Source organism: Gorilla gorilla, chromosome 3 (genome assembly GCF_029281585.2).
Source record: "Gorilla gorilla gorilla isolate KB3781 chromosome 3, NHGRI_mGorGor1-v2.1_pri, whole genome shotgun sequence".
NCBI classification, from domain to species: domain Eukaryota; kingdom Metazoa; phylum Chordata; class Mammalia; order Primates; family Hominidae; genus Gorilla; species Gorilla gorilla.
Window position 1 is genome coordinate 191,174,777 of NC_073227.2, and position 15,430 is coordinate 191,190,206.

General features: G+C 37.9%; 1 long non-coding RNA gene across 1 annotated transcript in view; it reads left to right on the forward strand.

The window, feature by feature from the left end:
* The first annotated feature begins 213 nt into the window (after nucleotides 1-213).
* Nucleotides 214-15,430, forward strand: part of LOC134758372 (uncharacterized) — a 69,711-nt gene continuing 54,494 nt past the window's right edge. The window contains exons 1-2 of the long non-coding RNA XR_010133533.1: nucleotides 214-448; nucleotides 3,269-3,336. This is a non-coding gene — a long non-coding RNA (uncharacterized lncRNA). The remainder of the gene's footprint in view (nucleotides 449-3,268; nucleotides 3,337-15,430) is intronic.

The window sequence follows — 15,430 nt, forward strand, 5'->3', positions numbered from 1 at the left end:
TTCCTGCTTAATCTGTAATGAGCACTTGTTTCTCTGCTTAATCTGTAACTAGCAAACCTCTTACTCTGTACACAAGCCTTCCCACCTAGTTGGTAAGGGACAGCCTCCGCCTTCTCCCCTAATTGGCCTTACTCAATTTCAAACACTAGCCAATCGGGTCAGCTTAGACTGTGTGGTCTGACTCCAGCCAATGGGGAAAGGACACAGAACAGGAACTGTGTTAGGGATAAAAACCCCTGCCCTACCTGGCTAGGTGTGCTCTTGTGATTGTGACTGACACAGGCAGCACCCTTTTGCAGAAGTAGATGTGCGTTGCTGAGAAATTTTCTGCCTAAGTTCTGGTTTTCTTTGCAGCACCCAGCATTTGTTTCTAACACAGGGAAAGAGTGAGCTGTAAAAACCTCTCAAATTCAAGAAAGCGTAAAGCAAATTGAACAATACGGGTGAGGTAAGAACTTGACTTCCCTAAGTTTTTCCCCTCTACCACCCTCTTCCTAAAATAATTACAGGATGTAGAAGCTAAGATGAGTAGGCTAAGGAAAAAATTGGTAGGAAAGAAAGAAGATGCCAGAAGATGTCAAAGGTTTTTGCTTCCAGCAGACTCTAACTAAATAAATGTTAAATTAATGTAAAAATAAATATGGGCTTTTGATTATTATATGGAACAAGATCATTTAATTTTTTAACTGATTGGAGTTTAAAATTGCAGTTACTTAAGATTGACCCCTAAGTTTTGAGACTTCCCAAGTCTTTATTCCAGGTAAGTGGGAAGATAGAACATTTTAGAGAATATCTTCACTTTAATCAGGTTGAACCTTATATAGCTAACATTTTCTTTTGTCTCAAAATTATGAGAAAGGAGAATGTCATATGAACTCAGAAAAGTAATAGGATCTAAACTTGAACAAGTAAAAAAATCATGATTTTTCAATTCTCTTGTGTATATAAATTACTTAGACCAATCTTTAGCAAAAATAAAATGAGAACTGTTTTATAAACAGTAAAGCGTCTACAGATTATTCAAGAAAGAAACCTTATCTGTGAGTCCTTTGAGAACAAAAGCATTTTATGACAGCTGTGAACTAATTAATGTCATTAGGTATTAAAAGGCAAGAACAACAAAAAACAGTGAGCAGAACATATAAAGAAGTTAGAGGACTGGAAAGAAATTAGGCATGATGTAAAGTTTAAGAATAGTAAAAACTAAATATCATTTGCATTGAAGAAAAGGTGTTTGAAAATGATGAGTTCTGTTTTTTGTTTGCTTGTTTATATTTTTCTTTTGGTAACTTTTCTTCCCCCTCCCCAAAAACTGTTAAGTGCTTCGTTAGTAAACAACATGATGGACAGAAAGGAGGAACACATTATGAATAGTTTTGGCTTAGAATTATGTGTTAGTTTATAATAGCATGTCTAAAAGTTTTGAGTTGTATGTAAAATGCTTAAGAATTTTTAATAAAAAATCCCAGTGTGTTGTGATATCTCTTGATCTAAAATAGCTAACACCTGAATTTTATGATTTCATGCAACAATTTTATTTCATTCATGATTTTGTGGGTCAGGAATTCTGGAAGGGCCAGGCTGGGTGATTCATCTTTGCTCAGGTTGGCAGCAGTAGAAGCTGTGGGATACACTCAAGATGGCTTCTCCACCCCCATATCTGGTGCCATGGTGCTCCCTGGCTTCTCTTTCTTTCCATACAGCATTTCCAGGGCCTCTCCAGTGTGGCCTGGGCTTCTCACATACGATGGTTTCAGGATAAGTAGCTCAGGGCTCTGGAAGATCAAGAAAGAGACACTAGTTCTCCTACAGGCTGAGTCTGGAACTGGAGTGGAATAATCTCTGATGCTCTCTATTGTCAAAGTGTAGTCCATCAGTTTAGATTCAACAGAGAGAAATAGATTCCACCTCTGCATGGAAGGAGGGTCAGAAGTTTTTCAGCTTTCTTAACCCTCCACACTATAGTTTATCAACCTTTAAGTTTATCGAGCCTTCTGAGAATCTGATGAAAAATATGGGAAAATGCACTTTCATCACATTTGTATGCAATTTTGGTGGAAACACTTACCCTGAAGATTTAATGTCTAAAATAAGTTGCTTGATGAATGGGATTACAGAAACAGTATATAATCCTTACCTTGATGTCAGATCCATTGGTCTGTTCACTAAATCCCTATCTTCTTTGTCCTCTTCATTCTTCTTTAAGCACTCTTGATTTTCGTCTCCTCCAACCTTAACCTTCTCTTCCTTTCCTCTTGAGGTCTGTCTTTGAAAGGATCTTGGTTGTAGTTCAGCAGTTATAATTTCACAAGGTTCATTTCTCTCAGGGTAGTAATAAACTTTTAAAGTATGACTAGGTCAATATTTCTCTAAATGAGCTCCTTTGTCCATAATTTATACCCAGTAGCAAACACTCTGTGACTAGAAAGACAGAAAGGAAATAATACCTTGGGACAATATTTTAATAGCCAGGTGTCATTGCCACTAACCAACGTTTAGGCTGTATACAAGTATAACCTTGCTGACTGATTTCCAACTCTTACCCAAACTATCTACCTGGATTTTGTTTCTTGTCAGCCACCACAAATACAAAGGTTGTTTCTCAATTTTGTTCTGTAAACATATGATTTCTGCATCCTCCAGGAATTGAAATTAAGCATCCCAGCTTTGGGAATATTTTTCAGAAGCAATAAAAGACTTCTTTGGCTTTGTCTTTTTATGAGGATGCTTTGCATCCTGCTCACATGCCTTGTAATGTAATCTCAAGACACAGCTGTTGTTTCAGAGAGTTCATTCATGTCAGCAGCAATTAAAAAGTCCTTTGTTTTCCAAACATGCTTCCCAGCTTGTCTTGAGGAGCTTTGCAAACAATGACTCCTACAGCTTGAGGAAAGGAATCCTTATTGTGTGTGGCAGAAAGGGTGTGTCATGCTCATTTTCAGTCTTGTTCCATGATTTACCACAGGTACACCTGTGCATCTTCTTGACAGTGAAGTTTTAAATATAGAAAATTCTCAGTCATCACTTTGCCACCTTGAGTTATGACCCCTTGTGGCAATGAGTTAGAGCATACTTATAAGATGGGATGAAAATCAAACCACTCCTTTGATATCACAGTGTTACCCTGCTTATATTTTCATTTTATATATCGAAGTGGATGTATCCTGGAGACTTGAGCTTCAGTAGCTTGATATTGCTTTGCTTTTAGGTGAGATGTGTACTATAGGACAGTATCTCAAGGGCTCCCTGTGCATACTTTGTGTTTCAGGTTATGGGCACCTGGAGAATGACGAATTGAAAGAGAGACATGTGCTATGATTTCAGAGCCTCAAAAAGGTAGGTTCTTTCCCTATTGGTCCTGTTTTCCTTTCTCAAAAGTGAATGAGTACATTCCTTGTAGAAGATTAGAGAAAGTACACATGGCCTTGTCTTATCTAGCCTTTTCACCTGTAGAGTCGGGTCTCATGTGTATTAAGATAAATCACTGCTATGAGCATTTACAAATATTAGTATCATGAATACATTTGTATACCTTTCAGATTGCTACACATAGACCATGTCTTATTGTAATGATTAGTGTGTGTTTGTGCGTGGTGGTGGTAGGAGTAGGGGTAACTAAACCGGTACTCAAATAACACATCCTTTCTGTTTTTGGTCAGTTTCTAGACTTCTTTTTGCTTTGGAACAAGAGGATGGGATGAAGGTGGGAGCAGGGAACTAAGGAAACTGCTAACTTATAATGAGCTGAAACACACAGCCGGGGTACATGTTTTGCCTTCACCTTTTAAATAATCAGAATGAGCATGTGACATCTCAAATGAAATATTCCTTTATCTAATTGACAATGGGTTTTATATTTTAGCAAATATACAAAAAAGTATAGAATCTGCACTCTAGGGAATACATAAAGATATTATAGAACAGGACAAATATTTCAAACTCAAGTTCCATAAGTCTATAGACTCTTTAAAGTCTGCTGACATTAAGATAAGGAGTAATCAGGTATATATTAAAGTAGATTTTAAAAACGTGAAGCTTTTGAGTATTTTGCAAGCCTGTTGGTGAACACACATCTGGACTCTGAGCCATGTGATTAACGTGAGCTCAAGCTTTTCTCAGCTGGAAAGCTGCCCTTAGCAATAGCATATCCTTCACTCACAATGTCTGAAAATCCGAGTAAAAGGCAGGCAAAGTAGTATGTAATTACAAAGTGTTTTTCTTATTCTGCCTTTATGAAAGTGTTGTAACCAAGCGAGTTACAGAGAAAAGCTACACTGTGAGACGAATTCAGGATTCCTTTGTTAGCCGGCGACCAAGAGATGGCTAGTGCTCAAAATTCTCTTGGCCCCAAAGAAAGGGCTAGATTTTCTTTTATACTTTGGTTTAGAAACAGGAGTGGGGGAGTCTAGTTAAAACAATCTTACAGAAGTAAAGGAGGCAAAAAGTTAAAAGGATAAATGGCTACAGGAAAGCAAACAGTTCCAGGTGCAGGGGCTTTAGATCTATCACAAGGTGATAGACGTGGGGCTTTGGGTATTATCAACCAGATACAAACATGGGGGCTCTGGGTGCTATTAACTGGGTGAATTCCTGGGAACTGTGGATATAGCTTGCCACAGTAACTTATCAGTTTAATTGCATTCTTGGATGTGCTGGGAGTCAGCTTGCACAAGTTAAGTCCTTGAGGAAGGAGGATGGGTAATGGGCTGCAAGTGAAGGAGCCAAGATGGAGTTTGTCTGGCTCTTTTAGCTAAGGGAGAGTCAATTCAGGTTAAAACAAGGTAGGGTATCACAAAAGAAGAGATCCAAATAATCCTAGTTCATAGAGTTAGAACTGACCTTAAATCAGCTAGTGGAAACCTTGCTTTGTGTAAAAGGAGGAAGCAGCATCAGTAACAGCAGAGAGATAAGTGATTGCCTACACACTGCTCAGTCAGCCAGGATCTGAATTTAGGTCTTTTGACTAAGCCAATCCTGAATATCAACTTAGAAAGCCTGAGAGAAGTGTACTAGGTACTTTGTTTTTACATCTTTATTGAGATAATTCACCAATTTAATATGTACAGAACTGGGCTGTTTTTTAGTGTTGCTGTTGTTTGGATTTGTATCCCCACCCAAATCTCATGTCAAATTGTAGTCCTCAGTGTTGGAGGAGGGGCCTGGTGGGAGGTGATTGGATCATGGGGGCCGATTCCCCCTTGCTGCTCTCCTGATAGCGAGTGAGTTCTCACGAAATCTGGTTGTTTAAAAGTGTGTAACACTTCCCCCTTTGGTCTCTTCCTCCTGCTCCAGTCATGTAGGATGTGCTTGCTTCCCCTTTGCCTTCCACCATGATTGTAAGTTTCTTGAGGCCTCCTCAGCCATGCTTCCTGCACAGCCTGTGGAACTGTGAGACAATTAAACCTATTTTCTTTATAAATTACCCAGTCTCAGGTACTTCATTATAGCAATGCGAGAACGAACTAGTACAAACCTATTCACAGAGTTTTGGAGTTATCACCACATTTTAGAACTTGTCAAAACTCCCGAAAGAAAACCTTTCTCCTCTAGCAGTCACTTCCTATTCACACCTAAAGGCCCGCCTCCACCCTCGTCCTAGGCAAGCACTGGTCTACTGTCTGTCCTGATGGATTTTCCTATTCTGGACATTTCATACAAATGGAATCATTTGACATGTGGTCTTTTGTGAGTAGCTTCTTTCACTTGGCATAATGTTGTAATACTTCCACGTTAAAACGACAATCCGTATTTCATTTTTTTATTGCCAAATAGTATTTTATTGTACAAACACTCCACATTTTGTTAATCTGTTAATGAGTTGAAAAATCATATAGGCTGTTTTCATTTTTTGGCTATTATGAATAGTGCTGTTATAAATATTGTGTGAAAGTTTTTGTGTGCACTGCACATATATTTTAATTTCTCATGGGTATATATTTGGAAGTGAAATTGTTGGGTCATATGGTAAACCTATGTTCAATATTTTGAAGAACTGCCAAACTATTTTTTCCTAGTTTGTTTTTAAAACAATGTCACAATATTATACTAACAACTACCATGAATCAGGGCGATGTTCAGCTGATTTTCAAAGTATATAACCATCCATATGGAAAAGTTGGTGTATATTAATACATAGTTAAAAATCATGAAGAGGCACAAGAAAGTCCTCATCATTAAAATAAGACTATGAAAAGCAATAATCATGCTTTCTACATTGTGAATAATTTGCATAGTCTACATTTAAACCAGCCAGTATATAACAGGCTTTTCGTTGGCAGCAATAAGGATTTGGCCAAGTTAATGCTAATATACTCTTTCACTTTGCATTTCTAGATATAGAAAATGGCAACAGGTTTTTGATAAAGATGTTAAGATATTGAAAAAATTAAACTAAAAATATCAGCAGGAGAGAAGAACAGCACCATTAAAGGAAGGGACTGGTCTTAGTACTAAAGTTCTCTGAATACCAACTGCATCAGGGGTTTGGCAGCAGTATCATGCACACACTGAAGAAAGCTTTTTTGCTGCCTTTTGAAGCTGCCTTTTGTAGGTCTTATGTATAAACAAACCAGATTGAGGCTATTCAATTTTTTTATCTGTATTTCTCTTAAGACATTTTGACAGCATTTTTTTTAACCGTATACCCAGTAAAATAGCTGGAATGTCTAAATTTAGGTCCAAGACCCATTTTTTCTCTGAGCTCCCCCACAATCCATGGGACATTACTTTGTATCCTGGAACCCCACCTTCACCTGTGGAACAGGAATAATTATCCACCTGTGCACCTAAGGAGATGGGGATATGTGATAAAAAATGAGCTATGTAGCACACAGTACTCTGTGAACTATTTATTTGTTTATGTATTTTGAGATGGAGTCTTGCTCTGTTACCCAGGCTGGAGTGCAGTGGTGCAGTCTCGGCTCACTGCAATCTCTGCTGCCCAGGTTCAAGAGATTCTCCTGCCTCAGCCTCCTGAGTAGCTGGGATTACAGGTGCGTGCCACCACACCCGGCTAATTTTTGTATTTGTAGTAGAGACAGGGTTTCAGCATCTTGGCCAGGCTGGTCTTGAACTCCTGACCTTGTGATCCACCCAGCTCGGCTTCCCGAAGTGCTAGGATTACAGGTGTGAGCCACCACACCTGGCCCTGTACTCTAAACTATAAAGCCCTAAGAGGTAAGGCATTTCTATGGGCCAAGTATAACTGTGCTTATTATACATGTTTGAAGGTATATTTTAAATGTTCAGAGCACTTATATTTTTCACACCTACCTATAATTAATGATCAGCACTATTTAAAGCATTTAAAGGCACATTTCTAAACTAATAGGCACAAATAAAAATATAAAATTAGGAAGAATTGAAACATTTGCTTAGCTACCACATGCAACATGAAACACTCACTCCAAAAGGCTTTCTTGGAAGATATTGGAAGGAGCATGGAGCACATACATTACAGAGAAACCGAATTTGTATTTTGCGTAATTTCAGGTTGCAGATTGCTCAGTTCTTTCCTTATTTCCCACAAACACTTGAAGCTCACCCCATTCTTAACTCCATCTCTTGGAGCTGATTTTATATTTTTGCAGGCAAAAATAAGAGGTAAAGGGATAGGTGAACTGTGGCTATTTAAAGTAAAATATATATAACACATTTCCTTTGCTCTCTTCTTGTGATACCAATACCAAAACACACCATTTTTTTATTATACTTTAAGTTTTAGGGTACATGTGCACAACATGCAGGTTTGTTACGTATAAAGAGTTTTTCAAGTTCCATTTAAAAAAGAAGGAAAAACAAAATAAAGAGCTATTACTAAAATTCACATCAATTGGCACGTTAAAAGCAATGCTGGGAATATGACCCTGAAGAGCCATTTCTTTTTTGCTTCTACTCACTTATCAATATAATTATAGTTTCATTAAATGCATTTGGGATTGAAAGTGTTTGTAAAGTAAACATTTACTTTAAAACAATGTATTAAAAGCTTAGAAAGATGGGAGTATATATATCTGTACACATAAAAGTACATCTCTATATATATACTTATATATTTTATTATATATAATTTATATGTAATTATATATACTTGTATATATATTATTAGTATATATATTTATATATGCAAACACTGTATACATACTGTATATAAAGTATACATATATAAAGTTTATATATATAAAAGTATATATATACTTTATGTATAAAAAGTACATATACTTTATAAAAAGTATATATTAAAAAGTATATGTATATGTTTTCATGATGAAAGATTGCAAATATAAAATAAGACAAAGAATAGGAAATTTTAGTAAGAATATATCAACAGAAAATATAATTAGCAGCATGTCGAGAACATTAAATTTTGCTACTGTCGAATTTTATGAGAGTAGCAGCTGCTCTGCCACTTACTACCTAAGCATCAATATCTTAAGACAACACAGAGCCTTATTTTTTATTATTTTTTTTCTACCTGAAAAAAAAACCAGACAGGGAATTCAGCAGGTGCTATTTCTGGAGAAAAATGACTAGCATTATGAACATCTTCAGTTATTTGCCTCGCTTCATGTAACTTCCTCTTTCCTCCCTCCAAGTTCTCATTATTCAAAAATCATTTACCACTAAATTATAGAAAAAAATAGTTTCTCCTAAAGCAGAAGTGAAGTGAAGCTGGGTATGAGTCAATAAAAAATTACGAGGCTCTCAAATCATCAAAAAGATGCCACCTATGACATATGACCTATGCTGGTCTTGGCACCCGTTTATGAAGAGACTAGAAGGGGTAATATTTTTTCTTCTGTGGAACTGATGGTCCCTGTCATCTCAACTTGAGGGAAGGTTTGTCTTTGAACCAAAACATATTCGTTTTTGGAGGATATACACATGAGCATCTTTTCCTAAGAAAATATGTCCGAAACTCTCATCATTATCTCGGCAAACAGAGCCTGAGATCAGTGGCTTGCAAGCCTCAGTAGCCTGGCTCATTGTTTTCTTCTAGGTATGGTAGAATCAGTGAGTGCATGGCTCAGAGGGAGGCTGCGGAGCCAGGCAAGCCTCAGTTTGGACTTGGCTGCTCAGGAACAGTGTGACCTTGGCAAATTATGGGGTTTCTTAAAGCCTGTTTCTTCATTTATAAGTTTAAGTATATGCATCATTTTTTTAAAAAAGGTTTAAAAGTATGTATATAATACTTTGCACATGTTATGCACAGCAGAAGCTGCTGGGTTTCCTTACTCTTTCCTTGCCCATAGAATCCTGAGGATATTTGAGTCACAGAGTACCCAGGGCCAGGGGATTAGTCCTGACTGTTTTTGTACTATGTGGCAATCTCATTTTCCATTGCCATGACTGATTTTCAAATATGACATTCAGTTATGGCCAATGATATGTAGCGGGGAGACCTCTGGGGCTTCTAGGAGAGGTTTTTCACCTTGAAAAGACAGAAGGGTTGGAGGGAAAGTTCTGTTTGGTGTTGGACTTTTGTTATGTGAGAACTTAAGGCCTGGTGCTGCAGTAGCCAACTGACTGAGACAAAACTGAGTAGGAAAAGCTGAGCTTGAGTTTGAATGTGGGTCCCCAGGTCATTATGGAGCAACCATGAGACAGCCTCTTCCAGCCTTTTGTTAAACACAATAAATATCCTGTGTTTAAAGCACTCTGGGTAGTATTTCCCATTATTTGTAACCAAAAGCATCCAACGCAAAAAGTAGACTGTTAATAATATGTGTTAATCAGTATATTTTGAAAGGGCAAATTGGTATTTATTAAAATCTATATCCTTGAATTAATAGAAAATAATCCCCAACTGAATTCCAGCTGCAATTCCATAATACTTTTTCTTTTTAGAATTTTGGAAATTTAAAAATCTTAAAAAAGCATTTTTTTTCTATTTCAAGGAAGATCTAATAAAATTTACTTGAATTCAATCACTTATGTTTATTTTAAAGGCAAAGCAGAATGCCATAGACTTATACTTTGGAAGGGAATTTAATAATAATTATTTATATCTAAAATTTAAATTAACTTCCTGCCTCTAATTAAAGAGCACTTAAAAACCATCTCAAGAGACAGAACTGGGGTTTTTAAATGAATTTTAAAAAATCAGCCTATTAAATAGCAGCATTTTAGGTTAGGTTTATGTAGTACACAGGTTCATGTTAGAATCCATAATTATGGATCACATCCAGTTTGGGTGATCCATGAAAAATAGCTCTTCCTTCATGCCCATAATTTACATAAAAGAAGGTATTTCTTGTTCCTTCTTTTAATTACATGGGTAATACTCACTGCAGAGGAGAATCCTAATTTCTGTTGTATTTTTATTCTTCTATTGGAGATCTTTCTCTTCCCTTTCTTCTGCTTATCTCTGACAGCCTACAAAGCTAAAGGAAATTAAGAATGTATAAACATATCAATCCCGGAAATTTGAAATCTTTTTGGATTTTATTAGACCCTGTGATACCAACCAGAAATTTGAAACTTCTTTTGTCTTGGAAGCTGCAGACAGGCTGTCATATTCTTTAAAAAAAAATTAATGAGAAATGGTACATATAGGTCAGGTAAGGACCTAAATCTAGATCTGATTTTTTTTAAAGTACCAGCAATTGGCCAGGCTCAGTGGCTCACGCCTGTAATCCCAGCACTTTGGGAGGCTGAGGCGGGCAGATCACGAGGTCAGGAGATTGAGACCATCCTGACTAACACGGTGAAATCCTATCTCTACTAAAAATACAAAAAATTAGCCGGGTGGTGGCACGTGCCTATAGTCCCAGCTAATTGGGAGGCTGAGGCAGGAGAATTGCTTGAACCTGGGAGGCGGAGGTTGCAGTGAGCTGAGATAGAGCCACTGCACTCCAGACTCCAACTCAAAAAAAAACAAAAAAGCACCAGTAACCCAGTAACTATAACAGTAGGTTGTTTGAGCCAGTTCAATAGAGAGTACAGGTTGTTGTATATTAAAGTAAAATGTGTAAATGTCTTCTTTGATGTAAAAGGTTACACATTCATCATTTGTCATTAAAAAATAATTATTGCATCTCTACTATGTTCCAGGCCATTCTACATTCAAACTTATAAAGCCCCTGGAGGCCCTGGGCCCTACTGCGTAGTAAAAATGCCTCAGAAGCTCCTGTAATTCCCTTGGCCATACTATTGATATTCCAAATTATATTACTATGTGAGCATAAGTGTGTGGCTAGAAAAAAGCAGTCAAGAATGATGGACTGCATGCAGGCAGGAGTGTGCCTTGTACTCACCTCAGGGTCGGTGAGCTGGACTTGTGGATTATGAACTTGTTGCAGGTGGTCGACAGGAACTGTCTGTGGTTTGGGTTGTCAGGGGGCATCAAACAATGTAACTGTGCCATGTGGGTGTGCACGTTGTGCACATGTACCCTAAAACTTAAAGTATAATAATAATAAAATTAAAACAGAAACAAACAACAACAACAAAAAATGTAACTGCCCCCTCATTAGCATGTCAAATTGTATTAATTCTCATCTCATGTAAATTCTCTGATGAACATTCTTATTTCCTGCAAGATTATTTGAGATAAAACTGAGAGTTAAAATATAAGTAATTTGAAATGGATTTCCATGATTATGAACAAGAAATCCTTGGGAACCCATTTCTTTGTCCATGGACCACCAAGGGGAGTGCGGAGAGAACTGCAGTTCCGTGCAATCAATTTCCTCTGTAATTATGCATTGTACACTAATAAATTTTAAAACATGATTTTTGAGGACTCAGACTTCCACAAACTGCCTGAAAGGTCTATGAGCCATTGTGGAAGTCAGTATGGCAATTCCTCAGGGATCTAGAACTAGAAATACCATTTGACCCAGCCATCCCATTACTGGGTATATACCCAAAGGACTATAAATCATGCTGCTATAAAGACACATGCACACGTATGTTTATTGCAGCGCTATTCACAATAGCAAAGACTTGGAACCAACCCAAATGTCCAACAATGATAGACTGGATTAAGAAAATGTGGCACATATACACCATGGAATACTATGCAGCCATAAAAATGATGAGTTCATGTCCCTTGTAGGGACATGGATGAAATTGGAAATCATCATTCTCAGTAAACTATCGCAAGAACAAAAAACCAAACACCGCATATTCTCACTCATAGGTGGGAACTGAACAATGAGATCACATGGACACAGGAAGGGGAACATCTCACTCTGGGGACTGTTGTGGGGTGGGGGGAGGGGGAAGGGATAGCATTGGGAGATATACCTAATGCTAGATGACGAGTTAGTGGGTGCAGCGCCCCAGCATGGCACATGTATACATATGTAACTAACCTGCACATTGTGCACATGTACCCTAAAACTTAAAGTATAATAATAAAAAAAAGAATTAAAAAAAAGAACTAGAAGGGGGGAAAAAAAAGAAAGTTTAAGAGTAATGTGGAAAGTAAGCATTTGTGCAACAGTGGTGAAAGGAATATGGAAATTAGATAATAGAAACAAGATCACTAATAAAGTTTATCACTAATAAAGTTTAGGTCAGTTTTATCTTCCTCTAGCACATGAAATTGGGGCTGGAGCTGGCATCACAACATCACGGAAGTCTCTGCATGGTTGGGAACCTTCACACCTCCTCATGAGGAAGGGAATAAGTACAGCAGTGTGTGATTCTGTGGACAATCATCTTGGAGCTGTTGGATTTAGCAGTGGCTAAAATGGCCATATGTTTTGAAAAGGAAGAAAGTCCTAGAGTTTGTTAGGTTGAAACTGGCAAGCAATCACAACTTTTTTGTCTGACTACATTTTACTTTCATTGCTTGGTGAAAATATACCCCAAACATCGGTAATGTCTAAGTACTTTCATTAAATGGTTTTATTTAAAAAGTGCGTAAGACATTTCCTCATATCACCATATCCTGTGATATGTTTTTAAGTTTGCAAATTGGAAAGCAGGCCCAGAGACTGGTATGTCTTGGGTGGCCTTTCATGGCCCAAACTAGTTGTAATCGCCTATTTCCAATTTTCTCCTCTCTTTCTTTCTCCATTGCAGGATTAATGAAGACTCAGGTATATGGTCATATTTTCAGAACCATGTTAATCATAGTCAAAGGAACTTGTAGATGTATACAGACTGTTTTTTTAAAGTTATGTCACACATTTGCTTTTTATTATTTATTTACTTTTTGTAATTTCAGCCTGTATTTTAGATTCGGGGGGTACATGTGCAGGTTTGTTACTTGGGTATATTGCATGAGGCTGAGGTTTGGTGTACGATTGATCCTGTCACCGAGGTGGTAAGCAGAGTATGCAACAGTTAGTTTCTCAACACCTGCCCTCCCTCTCCTTCCCACCTCTAGTAGTCCCCAGTGTCTATTGTTCTTACTTTTATGTCTATAAGTACTCAATGTTTAGCTCTTACTTATGAGCGAGAACATGTGATATTTGGTTTTCTCTTCCTGTATTAATTTGCTTAGGATAATGGCTTCCAGCTGCATCTATGTTGCTGCAAAGGATATGATTCATTCTTTTATATGACTGCATAGTATTCCATATACCAGACTATTTTAAAATAAAGGCAGTTTTTCTCTTAATGAGAGAACTGCAAATAATGAAAATGTGTTCAAAAGTTATTTAAAATCAAAACAAGCTAAGGGTCTTTGTCCATTTTGTGCTGCTATAACTGAATATCCAAGACTGAGATATTTATAAAGAAGAGAGACTTATTTCTTAGAGCTGGGAAGTCCAAAGTTGAGGGTGTGGCATCTGGTGAGGGCTTTCTTGCTGCATCATCCCATGGTGGAAGGTGGAAGGGCAACAGAGCACTCACAACAGAGAGGGCTGAACTCATCCTTTTATCAGGAACCTACTCCTTTAATAACAGCATGAATCCAGTCATAAGGGCTCTACCCTTATGAGTTAATTACCTCTAAAGCGTCCAACTTCCCAACACTGTTGCACTGGGGATTAAGTCTCCAACACATAAACTTTGGTGAACACACTTAAACCATAGCACTAAGTTAGTTATACTGAATGAGAACGTGCTCAAAGTGTTAGTATTTGCAGTTCAAATTCTATTAAAAACTGTTGAGGCATAACTTTTAGCAGGCTCAAAATGCCTTTCTTTTTATGTTTCAGGTTAAGAATGGAGAAGGAAACAGGCTTAATGTGGCCAAAAACCTTGCATATTCTAATGTGGCCACTCAAACATTTTTTCTGTCTCTCTCTGGAGTTTAAAGGCAGGGTAAAAATATCTCTGATTTGGAAATCAGAATTGATTTCCATTTTTACAGATGTGCAGCTGAAAACCTTGGAATATTCCTTGGACCTTCTTTTTCTCTTGCACCTCACATATGGTTTGTCAGCAAATGTTGTCACCTTTACCTTCAGAATATATTCATACTCCATCACTTCTCACTACCTTCTCTGTGAGCATCCATGTCATGGCCACCATCTCTCTCCTGGATGACTCTACTGGTCTTCAAACTGGTCTTCCTGTTTCCCTCCTTGCTCCTGTTAGATTCTTTTTTTAACACCTTAGACAGAGGTCTGTTAAAATGTTAAGTCAGATCATGTTACCCCTCCACTCGAAACCCTGTGATCAGTTTCCATCTTACTCAGGGTTCCAGTCATGGCCCTTCCAGTGGCCAACCAGGCCTTACATTCTGTTCATGTTAGCTCTCTTGTCTCATTTCCTCATTTTCCCTGCTCACTCTACTTCAGCCACACTGACCCATTGCTTTCCCTTATCTTCAAACCCTGGAATAGTGGCTGTCACATAGTAGGTACTCAATAAATTTTGGATAGCTGAATGGAAACCCAAGTATCTTCTGTGCTTATACTGTGATCAGAAATTCAAAGAAAAATGGACTAAGTCCCCCATTTTGTGTTTAGCTCCTAATGTCCCTTGTAAGTTCCTGGGGGGACCTTAAATATCTTTTTATTTTTCTTTCTCTATTATTATTATTTTTTTGAGATGGAATCTCACCCTGTCGCCAGGCTGGAGTGCAGTGGTGTGATCTCGGCTCACTGCAACCTCCGCCTCCTGGGTTCAAGCGATTCTTCTGCCTCAGCCTCCTGAGTAGCTGGGACTACAGGCGCCCGCTGCCACTCCCAGCTAATTTTTGTATTTTAGGTAGAGACGGGGTTTCACCATGTTGGCCAGGATGGTCTCGATCTCTTGACCTTGTGATCCACCAGCCTTTATCTCCCAAAGTGTTGGGACTATAGGCGTGAACCACCATGCATGGCCTTCTTTTTAGTTTTCAAAAGCCCTAAATCCTGATTTCCTCTGAAGTTTTTGTTTGCATTCTGCATTCTGCCTTCCGTGTGTGCTGTCCTTTTTCTGCATCATGTTGCTCTGTTGTGCATGCTTGAATCCTTCACTCCCCACAGCTCTGTGTATAGCAGGCTTGGTTAAGATTTGGAATAATTAATGTTTAGGTCCTTGC